Source organism: Myripristis murdjan, chromosome 6 (assembly GCF_902150065.1).
Source record: "Myripristis murdjan chromosome 6, fMyrMur1.1, whole genome shotgun sequence".
Lineage (NCBI taxonomy): Eukaryota > Metazoa > Chordata > Actinopteri > Holocentriformes > Holocentridae > Myripristis > Myripristis murdjan.
The window spans coordinates 11,225,511-11,241,610 of record NC_043985.1 but is presented as its reverse complement, the minus strand read 5'-3'; the positions used below and the strand labels follow the sequence as shown (position 1 = coordinate 11,241,610).

At 41.0% G+C, this 16,100-nt stretch overlaps 1 protein-coding gene across 1 annotated transcript in view; it reads left to right on the top strand.

Annotated features, from left to right (window-relative positions):
• Nucleotides 1-16,100, top strand: part of peak1 (pseudopodium-enriched atypical kinase 1) — a 147,718-nt gene that overhangs the window by 14,624 nt on the left and 116,994 nt on the right. Inside the window, exon 2 of the mRNA XM_030053859.1 lies at nt 10,229-10,339. The gene's annotated coding sequence lies outside the window, so the exon portion shown is untranslated. The remainder of the gene's footprint in view (nt 1-10,228; nt 10,340-16,100) is intronic.

Here is a 16,100-nt window from a genome sequence, read left to right as displayed (position 1 = left end):
GGCAAATCTGGAGTTTTTGCATTTTCTCTGTAATTCAGACTTGGAGTTGTAGGAAGCCAGATTTTTGCTAGTTTTGAGTTCGATGGGAAAGCTCTATCACACTCAGTGCCACTCCCCTCTCTTATGCTAGTGTCTGTCCAACACACCTAAAGTCTCTGATAGGGTTGTCCCGATCCGATCATGTGATCGGAAATCGGGGCTGATCACATGACTGAAGACTCGATCGGGACTCGGACGTTATGTCCCAATCAGGTATCGGATAAATAATATATATACATATGTATATTTATTGTTATTATTTTTAATCACATTTTCAATATATGGGCTATTAGTGATAAAAAATAAATGAGAATAAAATACCAACGTTTACAGGCCGGGTCTGTCTGTGACAGACACCACTGACCAGCGCATGCGCGGAACACGGCAGCACGCAGCAGTTTGTTTTGAAGCTGAGGCGTGTGATATCAGAGAAACTCTAATACAGTAGACGGGCTCTGGTGATATGCTGCTACTATCACGGACAGAATCGCGGAATTAGCCAAATAAAACGGAAACCGACTCCAAAAGGCAGATAAACTTTCCAGCTACAGCAGCACACTGACATAGATTGTGAAACAAAGCGAAGAGGTGCCACTCCGCTGTATTTTTCGCTGGCTAACAGCAGCACACTGGCTTAGCTTGTCTATTCAGAGAAGAGGTATCACTTTGGCTTATTTTTCGATCTATGTTATCACATGCATACTACTGCTCATTCATTGGTAGCTGAATTGTTAGGTCTGTTTGATAAGCAATTTACATTGTTAAAACAAATAATAATTTAACATATTGTTACAGCAAAAAGTACTCTGTCAACCCTCAGGTGAAATAATTACTGATACATCCTCCTATCATTTTTGTTCAATCATTAATAACATATCATTTCCTGGTTTTATAGAAGTATCGGATCGGGACTCGGTATCGGCAGATACTCAAAATCACATGACTCGGACTCGGACTCGGGGGCAAAAAAACGTGATCGGGACATCCCTAGTCTCTGATATAAAATGCAGACAGGGACAAGTGGATGGGGATGTGTTTATAGTTTGTGTCTGAATGGGGACAGAGTTGGTACACGAAATTATGAAATAATGTCATGTGAACCCACACAGACCTGGAGTTTAATCTTAACACTGTTTAGAATTTATTTGCGTGGAAAACCCCAGTGTTTGATGGGTTGTCAGCCTCTCAGTCAAAGATTTGTGAACAAAATATATACACCCACAGTTATTAAGGCAGACACCTGTAGTAAAAATATGTATGTATGACACAAGTATTTTTGTGAAAATGGTGAAGATGTTTTAAGCGGATTTATTGCACTTTGATAGCAGTACAAACTGAATTTAATCTCTGATACAAGTCTATATCAGGCCTGTCACCCATATGGGTGTCTACCTCAGGGGTTCCCTTGCAGCTCATTTCAGATTTTTGAGATAAAGGGCCCTATCTTGTGCCACCCGCTATCCGCTGCCACGACCCGCTACCCGCAAATTGCGGATTTAGGAGCTTCCGCTATCCCTAAACGGTATCTTGTGCCACCCGCTACCCGCTATCCGTTATGCCGACTGCATCATTTGCGCCTGGAGGTGCGTCGTGGGCGTGTTTCATGCGCTATCCCTAAAGTTGCTATCTTGCGCACACACTTTAGGGATAGCGGATAGCGGGTGGTCCTGACCACCCGCTATCCGCTTTCCCTAAAGTTTGGGCTGTTAGGAGAGCGCGCCCAGGCGGCTTCAATGCGCGCCCCGACGGAGCCTCGCCACACACACGGTCGGACTGATACCGGGACGCCGCCGGAATGAACTGAGTATATTACTCATATAGACTGTTTAGAGGAAAGACTGTTTTAATTGGACACTTACCCCAGCACGTTTTATTGTTTTATCATAAGCCAGCAGCTGTGCTATATTTTTATTATTATTTTAATATTTTATTTGCCCAATCTACCTTGTCAATAAATTAGTTTACACATAGTTCCCCCTCTGCCTCTTGTGTGTGGTGTGTGACCCGGGGATTTTACTCAATCAGTACAACCTTGTGACACGTCCACTTGGACGCATGTGGCTCCATCTCCCGAATTAACTCGCCTATAATATAATATATCATATGTATATAAAGCCAACTTGCTTTAGCCTCAGTAGAAGCCCTGAGAAAATCTACCTCCCTCTCTCCATCGCGGGTTTAGGATTTAGGATTTAGGATAGCGCATCCTGCCCTTAAAGGCAATGGCACCTGGCACACTGATTGGTTTAACTGGCGTAACGCCCAAAACACGCCTATTCATAATATAGCGGGTAGCGGAGGTGTTTTGCGGATAGCGGGAGGTGCACAAGATAGCAATTTTACGGGGGAACGCCTCTTCCTAAATCCTAAATCCGCAAATAGCGGGTTTAGGGAGTCTGGCGCAAGATAGGGCCCAAAATGTTCAGCTCAGAGCTTAAGGATAGATCAGTTTTAACCATTGGCTTTGAAGCAGCAAAGATCAGTGCATTATAAAGTTCAGTGCTACTCTGCCTCAACAGGCATTCATTTACAGGGCTCAAACTCCTTTTTTTCTGTTTTCTGCAAAATTGCAAGTTGTCAGTTTTTTTTTTTTTCAGCAATCTGGAAAAACGTTCTGCAAATACCCAAGCTGTTATTCGTGCCCTACTATAAGCTACCTAGCCTGGCAAAGCTAACAACAGCATCATACATGGCTTTGTACATCTTAAGAATGTAGTTTACATTGTGTGAATTAAAGACTGATTATTTCAAATCAGTTTCCGTAGGGCTCAGCCAGTGTGCTGCTGTTAGCCAGTGAAAATAGAGCGGAGTGGCAGCTCTTCACTTTGTTACACAATCTATGTCAGTGCGCTGCTATAGCCTGGAAATCCCGGTAAAATAAGACAGTCGCCTAAAAAGTAACTTGTTTTTAGACCACTTTCACTTGTTTCAGGATCGTTTTTCCTTGTTCCACTGGCATTTTTTTTTTTTTTTTTTTTAACTTACTGACCTTAGTGAACTGTGTTTTAAACACAAACAGCTAGCTAAGAGGAGGGCTGGGAAAGTGGAAATTTGAGGGAGGTCGGTTGGTTTGACAAGATCCTTTAATTCACATGTGAGCTGGCAAATACTCCCCGCAAACACACACGCCGCACAGATCGGCAGCGTGTGTGAGCTCGTTGTATACCATCATATAGCAGTCAAACTAAGCTGCATTTTCACTTCCACTACCAGGATGCTGATTAACACACACACTAGCAAAAGAAACCGAAACACAAAAGAAAATCCTCCAAGAAAGGAATTTCGCAGCTCTGTTCTTCCTCTTTGGCAGTTTTGGCAGCGACTTCCGGTGCACTCTTGTTGATACAGCTCCAACACATCGGCGCAATGCTGCAACTGCAGTTAAAATGACATCCATCTACCACAACGCTTGAGAGCCAGGGGCGGCATGAAATTAGGCTGAGGCGGCCGCCTCATAATTTTATATGCAGGAAAAACCCTGCACACACACACACACACACACACACACACACAGACACAGACGCACACACGTGACACTGTTGTACACTACAGAGTTTAGCTTTGGGAGTTAGCTGTCAGCAGCTAGTAGGTAGTAGATGTTACTGACCCAAACCAGATGCTCCACAATGGTCTGTTTCCTCATATAATCCACCGAGTGCTGACAAACTTTACAGTACGACACTCACTCACTCTCATAAAAATCATTGGCAAATTCATATGCCCTATCTCTGGCAGTGATCCGTGTCGCCTCAGCTCCTCTGCTGTATATTTGATTTTCGACATCTTTTAGTTGTTAAAACAAGTTGTTTTCTCCTCTGTTGTTCTTTTTTCGTCAGAGCACCGCAGGTGTCTTCTGCACCAAATATTTTACAGGTATTCACAAATTTTATTAAGACGAAATCACACTGAAAACTGTTTATAACCGTCTTTATTCTTTATTGGACCTATTACAAGCCAGATTGGGTGGAAAAGGACAAAATTACCTGGATTTTTTTTTTGCCTGCAAAATTGCAAGTTTTTATTTTTTTCTGCAATCTCGAAAAATTTTCTGCAAATTGCAGGTGGGTATTTTGAGCCCTGATTTAGTTGCTGAAGAGTCTTTTGATGCTACTAAAATGACAATCAACTGAGGCGCTGAGCTTGTAAGAGGGAGATCATCTTTACGATTTGCTTAACAGTGGCCTGTGGTCTAAATTTAACTCCATGTAACCCATATGTTGACTACATCACGCCTCAGGATAGCAATTAAACTGCATCATAGTGGCCTTGCATAGGCTTCCCTAGAGTGCTTGCTTGATCCTGAGTGATGGCTTTAAGCCACCCTATTGAGTTTACATCATTCCATTTTTTAACTGGCTGGCTGTAAGTGGAGACAGTTTTAATGGTTACTCTGTGTTTTCGGGTCTGAACTAGTTTTTTTTTTTTTCTTGGAACCAAGGTGGAATTTGTAGAGCCTGGTACGTGTGCCGATCTGTAATTAGTGCCAACCATAAACACTGAGTACCAACCCCACAGGGCACTGCCACGGGTGGCTGCTCTCACCACGACAATCTGGAGTTTCCCTTTTGTCCCAGGAAGTGTCTGATGTAGAGCCAGCTGCCCACCCTTGGAGCTTAGCAATGGGCCTACAGACCCTGCTGTATGGAGGAAAGGGAGACGAGTTGAGAGGGAGAAATGGAAGGAGAAGAGATAGAGACAAAGAATGCTGAAAGAAGAAATGGTAAGAGGAAAGAAGATATAGTGCTAAAAGAGGGCCCAGTAAAGCAACTTTTGTCTAACAGACGTCAGTACCCTTCCCTCTCCTTTTGCATGTTTAAATATAGTGTATGATGCCATTTAAATGTGATGCAAGTCCTGGGCTCTTGGACCAGCACAAGTTCTTTTTGCATTCTGGCTCTGAGTGGAACAATAATGACATCACTGTTAATACCATAGGTTCTCTGTTCATTCCGGTCCTTTGGCTCATCCATATGCTATTCTTTCCCTAATATTATCTACTCAGTCACTTGTCACAGTCTAACCAGGCTACATTTTCCCTGAGACAGTTGATATGTGACATAATCCTTTTACCATAGACATAGAATGGCTGCTTTACAGTGTGTGGTCTCTTGAGTCTTGTATAGGTTAATTTTACATGCACCTTTTTCAAATGGAAGTCCCACTGTAGCACTCATAACTAGTGAATGTAATTATTTAGTTAATAAAGTTTTCCTAAATTCAGTATCAGACTACATAGACTCCACCTTTGATCTTAGACTTACAAAACTTACTTTCCTCAGCTCTAAATTATGTGACATTTTCTGAACCGCACAAAAACCCCAGTTTTCTCACTGCCTAGCTGTGTTTCGCAGGACATGGAACTTCACCTAAGTTTCCAGCAGACTCTTTAAAGGTCATGTTGGACTTAGGTTGTTGCCGTCTTTGGAGACATGCTCTATAGACCACTGCAAACAGTCAACTCTGCCTCCCCCTCTGGCTTGACAGCCCACTTACACAACACAACCGGTCTGGGCAAATGGCTTAGAGAAGGAAACGTCTGCATTTCATGCAGACACTAGAATGTCTTGTGAATGACAAAGAATGGTCTCTCTCTTCCTGTAATTTGAATTCAGCAAGAGATTTTGGTTAACTTGTCAGTGAACTGCTTATAATCTTGTATTGTGCCACAAAAATAGAATTAACAAAATCAGTTCACCACTTTAAACTTTACAATGTCTAGTGGCATCTTCCAGATAATTTTGTGCTGTAACTTCATTCTGTCTTCCTTCAAAGCAAATTTCTTTTGTCTTGGCTTGTCTCACAGGAACAAGATCGTGATAAGCTAGCATGTGATTGTCTTCTACTTGCTCCACATGTTTCCAACCAAGTATGATAATATCTTATATGGTTTGGGGATAATATCATGCAAAGTCTTTGACTCTGGTTCCATTGAGCTTGGCATATTTGCTCCCCATAGGGATCTCTTAGCCATAGCTAGAGCTGAAGATCAAAGGCCCAGTGCAAATGCACCTTTCTAATCTTGCACCTCCAAACCTCCTGGCATGTTGAATCAGATTCTCTGATGGTGTGTGTGATGGTTTCCCCTACAAGTTAAATGCCAAGCTTTATATGTGAAAGTTGTCCGTCATGGCACAGTAGTTTGTAATCCAGGAAAGCCTCAAGTGATACCATAAGCGCATCAACTCGTTTGACACAGTTCAGCAAGAGGATGCAAGTGAAATACCATATCACTAGCACTACTGCTGGTTGGGAAAGAGTGAAACGGTTTGCCTTGCAGTTGCATTTTCCCAGTCTGTCCAGGTCTGGATCTGTCTTGACTACCACAGGTTAACTGCCATGAAGGGACACATGGAGCCGTTTAGCTGTCTGCCTACATAGAAATAGTGCACTGTCAATTAGAGCCAAAGGAAGGAAGTGGTCACTGCTAAAACAGAAGCAGAGGGAAGCCCAGAGGAGAATTGGTCTGACTGCACTCATATTTATTAGATGTTTTTCCCCTCTTTCCTCTTTACTCATAATGTGAGACTTTGGATGTTTTTTTTTTTTTTTTTTTCCAAACTTCAGCTTGTTTTCTTAGGAAGAAACTGAGTAGGCTGGTGACCAACCTGAGAGGGCTGGTCACCTAAAATCCCTCATTCTCTCTCTTTCCTGCTCTTTTCCTGCTCTCACTCTATCCATCCATTTCTCTCTTCGTGCCTGTCACTGTCATCAGCGATGAGCCAATACAATCTTATATTGGAAAACCAAACTTCATATAGCTTTAAAAGCACTAGTCAGATTACACAAACAGTCTAACTGGAGACCTTTAGAATGGGTTGCTGTTCCAAAAGTGTCTGATATATTTATTTCTATCTATATCTATCTATCTATGTACACTACCAGTCAAAGGTTTGGACACATATTCTCATTTAGTGTTTTTTCTTTATTTTCATGACTATTTACATTGTAGATTCTCACTGAAGGCATCAAAACTATAAATGAACACATGGAATTATGTAGTAAAAAAAAAAAGTGTGAAATAACTCAAAATATATTTTATATTTTAGATTCTTCAAAATAGCCACCCTTTGCTTTGATTACTGCTTTGCACACTCTTGGCGAGTTCCCAGAGATGCTGAGCACTTGTTGGCCCTTTTGCCTTCACTCTGCGGTCCATCTCATCCCAAACCATCTCAACTGGGTTCAGGTCAGGTGACTGTGGAGGCCAGGTCATCTGGCGCAGCACTCCATCACTCTCCTTGGTCAGATAGCCCTTACACAGCCTGGAGGTGTGTTTGGGGTCATTGTCCTGTTGAAAAATAAATGATGGTCCAACTAAACGCATGCATGTAGGGACCATCCGTTCACCTTTTCTGCGTCGCACAAAGACACGACGGGTGGAACCACAGATCTCAAATTTGGACTCATCAGACCAAAGCACAGATTTCCACTGGTCTAATGTCCATTCCTTGTGTTTCTTGGCCCAAACAAATCTCTTCTGCTTGTTGCTTTTCCTTAGTAGTGGTTTCTTAGCAGCTATTTGACCATAAAGGCCTGATTGGCGCAGTCTCCTCTGCACAGTTGATGTTGAGATGTGTCTGCCACTGGAACTCTGTGTGGCATTTATCTGGGCTCTAATCTGCTGGTGCTGTTAACTTGCGATTTCTGAGGCTGGTGACTCGGATGAACTTATCCTCAGCAGCAGAGGTGACTCTTGGTCTTCCTTTCCTGGGGCGGTCCTCATGTGAGCCAGTTTCGTCGTAGTGCTTGATGGTTTTTGCAACTGCAGTTGGGGACACATTTGAAGTTTTTGCAATTTTCCAGACTGACTGACCTTCAGTTCTTAAAGTAATGATGGACTGTCGTTTCTCTTTACTTAGCTGATTGGTTCTTGCCATAATATGAATTCTAACAGTTGTCAAATAGGGCTGTCAGCTGTGCACCAACCTGACTTCTGCACAACACAACCCCATTAAGAAGTCCCAACACAGTCCCAACCCCATTAAGAAGGCAAGAAATTCCACAAATGAACCCTGACAAGGCACACCTGTGAAGTGAAAGCCATTTCAGGTGCCTATATCATGAAGCTCATTGAGAGAAGGCCAAAGGTTTGCAGAGCTGTCAACAAAGCAAAGAGTGGCTACTTTGAGGAATATAAAATATAAAACATATTTATTATTATTATTTAACAATTTTTTCTTTGCTGCTAATTCCATATATCTTGTTTCATATATTTGATGTCTTCAGTATGTATCTACAATGTAGAAAGTAGTAAAAATAAAGAAAAAACATTGAATGAGAAGGTGTCTCCAAACTCTGTAGTGTATATTCACACAGAAAATGACACAAGACATTGCCTTTGATGTGCTCTTTCTTCGGACAAATAAGAAAGAGCATCGAGAGTGATAGATCCAAGAGATGAAAGGATTGCAGAGGTGCAATAAAATTGTTTTCTGATTTATTTTTTATTTTTTCACATACACTTGTGAAAGGTGTGTTTAACAATATCAGCACTACTCCGATAACATTGCAAAAGACTGAATTTTTTGGAAATGTGTGATGCTTTCACGAAATGTTCTGCATGCTGAAATTCCAGCTCAGCCTCACCACCAGAGGATGAATACTTGTGGATAGCACATTGACAGAGCCACTGTCTGACAGTGGATTGCCATAGTCAGTGCAAAATTAACTGGAGACGGCTGGAAATATAGTGACAGCATCAAAAGTCGATCACATCTTGAACTGAATATAGTTCTGCCTTAAGTGTTTCACAAAACTGGTACCAGGACCAATATATGACACTTACAAGCGCCAAATCAACATGGCAAAAAGCTGTGCAAAAGTTGCTATAAAGCTGTCCAAGTCTAATTGTCCACAGTATCATACATAATTAAAATTTTCAGCATAATTTTTAGTATCACATCTCACATATCAAAATTCATCAACACACTTGCAGACATATGCATACTGCATAGCTTAGAACCACTAGTTGTATTCAATACAACTCCTTATATAGCTTGGTTTCTTGCATGAGCATACAGTATGAAGAGGGTGAAACCATGATGCCAATCATGGTGGAATGAATTTAAGGCAAGGGAATGGTTCACCTCTAATTTCTGTTGACTCAGTTTTAATGAGAATTGGGGCATGACAGATCTGTGGAGCATGGGCTTGGTTTATTAGTGTTGTTAAAACTTTTGAACAGTCAGCATTTTTAATACTCGGTTTTTGGTTGGTAGATATGAATGTTTGCTAGGATTTATCCCACATGAAGTATTTCAAATTATTTTGTTAGGCTAAGTCTCAGCTTGACACCTTCTAGAGAGGCATTGCCTGTCAAAAAATCCTCACTAACCTTAGGTATAACGGTTTGGCTTTCTTGTAGATAAATCAAGATAATTTGAGATGGTCATACTGTGTGCTAATGCATCAGTTTCTCATCTTGAGTGAGACAGACTGAGTTGCTCTCAGTGACAACACAAGCTGTGTAACACATTGAATCCTACCTGCTTGACCGAGCTCAGCATGAAGCCAACCAGAGCCACTGGGCCATGAAGCTTTACAGGTTACATTTTTGTTTATTTAATGTGTTTGAACAGCTCACTCTCCAGGGATACCTGCACCTCCACCCCACCATCCGTCACCCCACTCCCTTTTCTTATAGAAACTTTCCTGGGGTGTCTGCCAGCCTTGCACACATTTCAGATGTATTTCTTTCTCACACTCACTAACAGTCTGAGTTTCACACTCAGTCTCATTTTTCTGCAGTGCCTTGGTGGCTTTTCTATTTTGGAAGAGTTGCAGTACCTTCAAGTGCTATTGCAAATATGGGATTGGAGTTGTGGCAGAGTTTTCTGTGATGCATTATTTACTGAAATGTTGTGCAGGTGTGTTGTAAGTGTTGTCTGATGACGTGTGCAAGTCTACGTACACATTTAATTGTGATAGTCTGTTTTATGTAATAGCTAACAAACCTAGCTAGTAAACTCCATAGGTACATGCCTGAATCATAAGTAGCTTTGTGATTCTTGATTTTAAAAAAATGATCAGCCACAGTTTTGTTGATAGATGAGTTTTGTCATTTCCAACCAAAAGCATACTCATTCTGATTATAACTTTACAACATCAGAAGTAGGACCTTCCAAGACTTGATGAAACTGGACATTAAGCTGATATCTGCCCTGTTGTTTCTTGTCCCTCTCTCCCACAGGGAGACTGCCTTACAGGCTTAAAACACCCCGTGGCTGTGTCTGAATCAGCCGGTTCTGGTACTTCTGGACTTCTAATACTGAAGACATCAGGGAGCTGCAAAGCCTGGTGGGTGAGTCATGGTATGCTTTCTGCTAGCCCTTATCATGTTTGGTATTCTCCTCACGACATGTCTTTGATTGAATCATATAACACCACAGTGAAGAACAAATCCACACACACCCAGAAACAGACATTCTGAACTGTATTTTTTGCTGGGACTATTGTCCTTTCCAAAAATAATGACATTGCATCTCAAATGGCATGTTCTGCAGCAAAACACTGACATCTTAAGTGGAATTACTTTTCTTGGTTGGTCTGGTGTCCTCCCTCCTTGTGCTATTGATTCTGATAGCCTTGACTTTGTATTATATTTGGAATAGATTTAGTGTGTTATACAAAGGATTTGTCAGTCTTACATAGGGACACGGCAAGGCCGTATTGTGTTCTGTGACGCCAGCCAAAAGCTGATTTTCAGTCTCCTGCATCTCTCCCTGGACTGATGTAAGAGTTAGTCCTTTACCTTCCTGCCTGAACCTCTATAAATCTCCCTCTCTGTCAGCTTTAGTCTCAAACTTGGCACAGTCGAGCTCGTACAAAGCACACGGATTTGTTGATCTGCCCAGCGACCTCATCCTGTTATCTTGGCTCACTTTGTGTGTGTGTTTGTGTGTGTGTGTGTGTGTGTGTGTGTGTGTGTGTGTGTGTGTGTGTGTGTGTGTGTGTGTCTGTCTGAATGCAACTCATTGTATGTCTGGACTTCCCTGCTAAGAGGCATGGTCCAGCACTGAGTTGTCATGATTTGATGTCTCCCCGTCTCCTCTCACAGACAGGCAAGAGAATTTAGTAGGAGGAGAATGGGACTTTGTGTTGTGAGCAAGAGGTGGGAACTGCACTCGCCCTGGAAAGTGCTCTGAAAACAAACAGGCCTTCAAATCTAAAAAAAAAAAAAAAAAAAAAAAAGCAATTTGGCAAGTATTAAATGATGTGGGATGTTGTTACAAATGTAATTTTATTATATATAAGGTAATGGAATTTGTTGAAATGGTTTTTGAGACCTTACATTTCTATACATTTGTTGATCAGCTGGTTAATTTCCATTTGAGGTACAAAAGATTGCTCCTTTGGTGCTAAATTCAAACAAAATGATTCGGAATGATTCTGTTATAAACTCCATCTTTTATTGTTAGAGATTGTTTTCATCCCTTTTGACGACATGGCCATAAAGTAATTGAAAATTGTAGCTTTAATCCCCTACAAAGGTCAGCAGCTATTTTTGGGCTTGTTAAATAGATATATTTTGGTATCCCTTGTTACTTTAGCGGAATTGCTCTGTTGTGTTATCGCTTTCTCTTATGCTTCACCCATTTAATGCCAACACAGTCCTTTCCTTTTTTCTCTCTCTCCTATCCCTGTTAAAAAAAAAAGTACATATATGTGTGTATGTATATATATATATATATATATATATGTGTGTGTGTGTGTGTGTGTGTGTGTGTGTGTATATAGGCATTTCTGCTTTATTTGACAGTGATGGGGAGATAGGCAGAAAAGATGAGGAGGGAGAGGGGGACGACATGCAGCAATGGGCAGGGGTCAACCTGTGCTGCTGCATACGTAATGCGTGGTATGCGCTCTAACCGGAGCGCCCCTCTCCTGTCCTTCTTGATCTGTTTTGTGTGCTGTTTGCTGTGGCTTGTGAACATTGTGTGTGTGTGTGTTGCCACAAGAAAAGAATTCAAGTCGCAGACACCAGTTAGACCTTTTTTTGTATTTTGATTTGTTTTTGTATGTTGACACAAGTGTTGAGCATGTGCCATTTTATACATTGTGAAAGTATAGGCTATGTGGTAGAATGGCTTTGTATTGAAATGTGAGTGCCATTCAGTTTGTTCTTGTGTTCAGGATGGCAGTCTATTGATCTTTTTTTTTTTTTTTTTTTTCCAGCAATCCAGTGAGTTTGGAGGCTACTTTCTGAAATAACACAAAAGTATTGTTCCATGGCCAAAGACATGAGTCAGATGCTTTTCACAAACTTCAGCCATGACTGAATGCTGGTAACTGTTCTATGAATACCACTGGCATGTTCACAAAGATCGCCAGATGACTGATGAAATTGTTTTTTATTGAAAAATAAAGTTACATTTGATTTTAAGTGTAGATGCATAGACTTTGTAATGCATAACACTATAAAATGAATATGCTGAAAGAATGAATAAATGAATGAATGAAAGAATGGAAATATTTGATATAGTAAGTATCAAATATACTTCAAAGTGAATAAAGAAAAACTTGGACCGTAACTGGGAGAAAGTTTTCAAGCACCTGAAGTCACTCTAGTGATTGATTCACAGTTTTTACATGAAGGTGCAATTCTGACACATTTTATGTCCTTCAACTATGCCAAATACAAGAGTCACTAAATGATCAATCACAATATTTCACAGTGTTTCAATACTCAGCTTAAATAACTGCAGCATTATGGTAATGCGGTCCAAATATTGTGGTAGTTATTGTGTGTATTTTGAGGTCTCAGTGGAATCCCAGTACTAATTAGTACCATGGCCCACATACCAAGTCCCACATTTTTCTTTGAGTGAACTTTGAAATTGCCTGAGCATAATTGGACCTGCCATGTCCGATGCTGTCCAATGCTGAGCCCTGGCTAACCACCACACATCCATTGTGTTCACAAACTCCTACTGATATGCTCTGCGCCATCTGGTCCTATGTGGGATCACTGGGGTCTTTAGGGGAGACGATTTATGGGTGGTGGGAGTTGTTTTTTGACAAAATTATCCCCTAAATGCTAAGTGCTCATAGTGCAGTTATTAACTTCAGTGTGCTTAGGAGGACCCAGAAATGTGGCACTCACATCTCTTTTTGAATTCCCCCTGGGAATGATGTTCAGTAAATGCGGTTGTCTAATAATGCTAATAATCATCCATCATCATGTGATATTGTCAGTGGTAAAGAGCTGCATTACAGTATGAAAAGCCCAAATATGTGCAAAACATATCTCTGCACTGTTTATTCATACAGCACAGACCGCACAGGGAGGAGGTTGTGCTATCAGTCAAGAACAGATTAACCCTAAAACCAACAATTCAGATACAGAAAAAAAGTTTTCATCTGCTCCCAACTGTTTTGAGTACCTTGACGAGAGTAAGTACCCTCAACTCAACATCCGGTTTGTATAGGCATGTAATACACTCCTGATCAAAATTTTAAGACCAGTTGAAAAATTGCAAGAATTTACATTTTACACTGTTGGATCTTAAGAAGGTTCTAAGTAGAGCATCAAAATGCAAAAAGAAGAAATGGGAGTGAGACAAAAAAAACAAAACAAAAAAAATTTGAATAAGCAATTTATTGCAAACAACCATTAAACTAAAATAGGCTGTTCATCAGCTGATCAAAAGTTTTAGACGATATCTCAAAAAAACCCAAAAAACCCTAAAATAGAAATAAAATTTTCAAAAAAGGACTCAGTAATGAGTAGCTGCACCATTCTTGTTAATCACCTCAAAAATTCGTTTCAGCATGCTTGATGCTAGTGTTTCCAGGAGGCTAGTGGGAATGCTGCTCCAAGTGGTGAAGATGGCTTCACGGAGGGCATCCACTGTCTGGAATTGGTGTCCATTTTTGTAAACTTCCCTTTCCATCCAACCCCAAATGTTCTCAATTAGATTTAGATCAGGGGAACACACAGGATGGTTCAAAAGAGTGATGTTATTTCTCTGGAAGAAGTCCTTTGTCAGGCGGGCATTGTGAACTGCAGCGTTGTCCTGTTGAAAAACCCAGTCATTACCACACAGACGATGGCCTTCAGTCATGAGGGATGCCCTCTGCAACATCTCCACATAGCCAGCTGCCGTTTGATGCCTCTGCACAACCTGAAGCTCCATTGTTCCCTTGAAGGAAAAAGCCTCCCAGAGCATGATGGCACCCCCTCCACTGTGCCGTGTAGAAAACATCTCAGGTGGGATCTCCTTGTCATGCCAGTAACGTTGGAAGCCATCAGGACCGTCATGGTTAAATTTTTTCTCATCAGAGAATAAAACTTTCTTCCACCTTTCAATGTCCCATGTTTGGTGCTCCAAACGGGTAATTTTGTGCTGTTGAAGGAGACGATGCCTTTGAAGATGTTTTTTGTTCTTAAAACCCTTCTCTCGCAGATGCCGTCTGATGGTTATGGGACTGCAGTTGGCACCAGTGACAAACTTAATTTGGGCCGAGGATCGTCCTGTGTCTGACAGCCAATTGGATCCTCCAGCTCAGGGCCCTAACCCTCAAGATCTTTTAAGAAGTTTAAAATGACTGTCTTACTGCGTCCAACCTCAGCAGCAATGGCACACTGTGAGGGCCTTGTTGTTGGGCCTTGCTTATGCAGCTCAACAATCCGACCGCGTTCAAAGGCATAAAGTTTTTTTTGCCTTTGCCATCAGGAGGTCATGACAGTGTGGATACCTGAAAGAAAATGACACTGAATCCACATTTTTGCCAAGATTTGGGCTTTTAAAGGCTGTGGTCTTAAACTTTTTATCAGCTGATGAACAGCCGATTTCAGTTTAATGGTTGTTTGCAATAAATTGCTTACTCAATTTTATTTGTCTCACTCCCATTTCTTCTTTTTGCATTTTGAAGCTCTACTTAGAACCTTGTTAAGATCCAACAGTGCAAAATGTAAATTCTTGCAATTTTTCAACTGGTCTTAAAATTTTGATCAGGAGTGTATGTACAGTACATTTGTAGGTTTGATATCCCTACTGAAAGGAATGTAACTCAATCAGTGTGAAAAAACCTGGCTGTTAGGTTAAACATCTACCTTTTGCCCAAAGCAACTTAGCATTATTTGCAGATGACTAAATAAGTCTGCATCAGTGAGAGTTGTTTGATTCAAGACCCTGATAAAATACATTGCTTTGACCACACTGACCTAACAGCAACAAGCATATCTTTATTTTTGATCTAAATTGATGGACCTCACAGACATTTCATGGCAAAATTGTGCCCTCAGCTGCAATTACAATAATGCAAATCAAAAAGCTGAGAGCTCATTAACTCAACCATCTGACAAATTTTCACCCCATCCTGTTGTAGCACTCAGTCTTCACTTCACATCTTATAGTCCTCTGTGCACAGTAGGACGCAATAGCAAGTGAAAGCTGATTATACAAGTCAAGGCCCATCAACGCCCTATGACCCATCTCTTGATTATGATGGGTTGAATAAATACAGTACCTATTGTTCATATCATATTTTCAGCTATCAGACAAACAGTTATGGTGATAACATTTTATATACATGACCTCCTCATTCTGACAGATCAAGCCTGGATTTAAAAAGGAATAGAGTCTGTCAAATAATTACGAGAATATAACTTCTTGAAGAATTTCAGCCGCAAACTATTTTTGTAGGGTACAAAAATTGGTGACAGATACATGTTTTGACTCGCTGGCTCTGTTGTGTTAAACAAGGCTGGTGACCTCAGACCAGTATGGCTTGAGCAACCCAACCCCAGGTGTTTGGCTGATAGGGTATCACCTTTGCAAGCAGAGTTTAGGTTAGGTCCTTTTCCTAATAGGACTGATAGAAGGGTCAGGGTCAGTGCAATGGATTTCACTTCTGAACATGAGGCTTTTTATTGCAAAGCAATGGAATAAGACTGGGATCTCAGAACAGCAGGAAAACAGGAATCTCTCCTGAGAAACTGGAATTGTGTGTTCAGAAAAGAAAATCCCTGACAAATTGCATCCTTGATTGCAGTTTTAAATGAATTGTTGTGTACTTTTTTTGTGTTATAGGCTACACTTTACATATATAAATCTCAA